The sequence below is a fragment of the Oryzias melastigma genome, linkage group LG16 (assembly GCF_002922805.2).
Source record: "Oryzias melastigma strain HK-1 linkage group LG16, ASM292280v2, whole genome shotgun sequence".
NCBI lineage: Eukaryota > Metazoa > Chordata > Actinopteri > Beloniformes > Adrianichthyidae > Oryzias > Oryzias melastigma.
In genome coordinates, this window is record NC_050527.1 from 7,685,503 (window position 1) to 7,689,195 (window position 3,693).

Sequence of the window (3,693 nt, forward strand, 5' to 3'; positions counted from 1 at the left end):
AAATAAAAATATCAATGAAAGAATAAAAGTTGGTTTGATTTGGACTCATTTATGACAAAATGGATGAGATGAAACACAAATGGTAAAACCACATCTATCTATACTCCTGAACAAAATAACTTTTGTGTTATTTTCTCGTTCACATGATTTACAAGTTTACAGTGAGCATGTAATAGTGAATAGTATGTAACATTTCATATGAACCCAGATTTAAAGTTGGTCTTTTTTAAATTTTTTTATTAATGTCAGTGATAGTCTGTAATCACACCAACTTCCCTTTATGATAAACTTTAAAGTTTGCAGATACATTAAAATATTGGCTAACACCCTAATCTTCTATTTTACTCTTTTGTCATCTCTCTAAAAAATAAATAAAAAATAAAAAAATCAAATAGCTGTAATTTAAAACAGAGACTCACAAAAAAGATGATTTTTAAAGTCTTATTACAGTCTGAGTTTAACATGAAACAGCTCAGCCAAGAGAACAGAACTATAAGTGCTTATGTTAGAGCTCAACTTTCAGGGAAGTGAACGTGAACAACAGCTAAAAACAGCAGAACGATTTAACAGAGGAGGTGTCAACAACTCTTCACACAGGGTAAGTGTGTTCTCTCTGCTAAATTGCAATGTTTTCTCAATTTTTTTTTGAGTTATTAATGCAAGTCATTTGTAAAGTATCTATAGAAGTATAAATGTATTTCCTAACAAATGTGATTTTTTTCATCTGTAGCTTTGCTCTGTTGGACTCCTGGATGATGGCTGCTCGCATAGTTCTTCTCCTTTTTTGCAGTTTGCTTCGGACAGCAAACCTTTTTTGACAACATAGCACCCTGCCAGAGATCCAACAATAACGATGCATTCGAGAAATTCAGGACACGCCACATTCTTCCAGCCAGAAGTCCAGCAACTATAACTGAGTGGGAGAGATTAATTCAGAAACGGAAACTCTGTGACAGACCCGTACAGTCATTTCTTCGTCAAAGTGATTTGGGTGATGTGAAAGCTGTCTGCACAACAGGAGGGAAAGAGTACGAGGGGAATCTGTGCATCAGTCAGAGGAGTTTCACTTTTAGCACTGTAAGCTATGATGTGCGTAGCCGTCATGTCACAAGTGTTGTAAGAGAAACCAAACATCTGATCCTGGCCTGTGATAAAGTGAACAACAAGTGCCTGCCCGTCCACTTTAAAGAAAATCCTGATAATGAAAACCCTCGTGAACATGCCAAACTCTGCGATGCTCCAAGACGCTGGGCTGAATAGGACTTGATATCCTGTTAACCACACAAACAAAATGTACAAATACAGTTGCTTTAGAAAGTGTGTTGACAGAATTGTGTCTAAGGCTACGAATACATCAGAACATTTTCATTTTTTTTCCAATTCCATGTGATCAAAACGAGTCATTTAGCTGATCAACACACTGCCTTAGTGTAACTACTGCATGCTCATAATTAAAGAGAAAGCAAATGAACATGTTGTGTATTTGTTTTTATTAGACTGCAGGAATTCTGGTTGTTAAAAAATGTGTTTATGAACAAAATTATTTTACAAACTTCACTCTATGGTTAGATCTGCTTACTACTACAAAAAAATAACACATGCATTACAGGCTTATTTACATTTTAATTAAAAAAAGTTTAAAGTAGCTTCATTTTATTTATGTAAACCTGCCTCGAGGCCACATTTTCACACATTCAAAAGAAAATTCAGCCTAACAGACATCCTGATTAGTTAATCTATTATCAAAAACATCCTGAGTAGAGATCAGTCTTTAGGACTCCGTTAAGCAAAACTGTAGGATCTAAAATGATCAAAAACAGGAAGTTCTGTGTTTGCTATGAGTAAGTATAGATGTGTTTGAGAAACCAGTTAGTTCCTGTTATCCATCTCGTTTCAGCAAAGAATATTAAAGTTCTTATCAAGAAATTACATATCCATTAAAGAACACAACCAGGGATCCAAATGTTTTTCACGGTCCACGTATTAATATGTAAAGTGTTTGACTCCAGGGATGGTTAGAATGCTCTTATCTTATAAAGAAAAGAGACTATCCAGAGTGTTGAATGAATAGAGTAACACTTTGCATTTTATTGATATACTGACATATTTAGCTTTATACATAATGGATTACTAAGTCAAGAACATAAAAAACACTTTAAGTGACTCTTTTTGGAACAAGCCTGAAATGTTCACACATTGAAATGTGTTAGTGAGATAATCTAAAAATAAACTAGAAGTGTTGCATTACTTGTGATAGTGCTAGTGTGAATGCTCTCTGCTGAAAGCAGTCGCTGAAGATGCTGAAGCTTTTTGCTGAAAATGGTGACGCAGTTTATTTTAATTGCTGAAGGGGTTTTCTGAAAACGCAAAAGCTATTTGCAAAATGTTAAATTTGCTAAAAGACTGGAAATTGAAGGAATCACACATCAATATGTGGTTGGAGTCATCTGGACCCCAGAGAGAGCGGAAGGGTTAAAATCACCCGTTTTTAATATTCAAAAAATATTTTTTTTGTTAAAAAATTGTTTTTGTTAATTTCCTATTACATATTTTGAATTTTTTTACAGAGGCTAGATGTCATCTAAGATCCGTTTCTTTAAAATTATTTAAAAGGGGGATTTTTTTCTGACCATTTTTTTTCTTAGGAATATAATATTTTGCCAAAATTATGATAAGGTTAATTATATATGTGGCAACAAAAATTATGGGGGTTGTCAACAACGCCACCTGAAGCTGCTATGCCCCAGGAAAGGAGGAAGGCACGTGTAGGTCGTACTTTGAACAAGGCAGAGGCTGTGATCTGTTTTTAAAATGTAATTTATTAGGATTCGATTTAAAAACAAGAATATAAAATACTTTAATTTAAATCAGGGGTCTGCAACCTGCAGCTCTAGAGACACATGTGGCTCTTTTATCTCTCCATGGTGGCTCCTTGGCCAAACATAAAGCATATAGCAGCTCCCTGCAAAGGGCTGCCTAACCAAAACTATCGAAAAAAAACAAATAAACAAATCTCACAAACTAAGACTACCAAGGTCCAACCTCAAACTAAAATAACAAAACCCAGCAGTGTAAGAGTACTGAGGACAAACAGGGAAAAAAGACAAAAAAATGGTAAATAGCTATTTTTTTAACTAAGGATTACTTAATTAGCATTTATTTAATTTAGACTAATTAAATTTATAAATTCATGGCCAGGTTCACATAAAAACTATGTAGGTTTTTAAATTCCTGTTGACCTGAAGAATCCTTGTTTGCTCAACTCTACACAACTCTCAACTCTGCAGCTCCTTCTAGGTTTGGATCAGCAGAAATCGAAACCAAATGGTTCTTTTACTGTTAAAGGTTGCCGACCCCTGATTTAAACCAATAAAAATGTCCAGGAGGAGGAGCTTACCGAGATGGCTAGAACTACAGCAAAAAAAACCCACAACAAACAGACACCCAGGAGTGTGACGCGATGCACTCGTGATGGAAGATGACACAGGAACCCGCCACCAATGCAGCCGTCCACCTCGAGTTCCAACCTCCTAGAACAGAAGTGATAAAACTATTAAAAATTGATTTAAAAGATGATTACACATCAAGGGCGCCAGGTAAGGACCCCGACAGCCAACGGTGGACGATGGGCGTTATGGGGACACTCCACAGTCTAGCAACACGCCGCTGCACACGGTCTCCACCGTCGCCGCA

General features: G+C 35.9%; 1 long non-coding RNA gene across 1 annotated transcript; it reads left to right on the plus strand.

Moving 5' to 3' along the window:
- Positions 1–9: 9 nt before the first annotated feature.
- LOC118599872 lies at positions 10–1,471 on the plus strand. The gene is made up of 2 exons (XR_004949412.1): positions 10–598; positions 731–1,471. It is a non-coding gene; the product is annotated as an uncharacterized LOC118599872 (long non-coding RNA).
- The last annotated feature ends 2,222 nt before the right edge of the window (positions 1,472–3,693 follow it).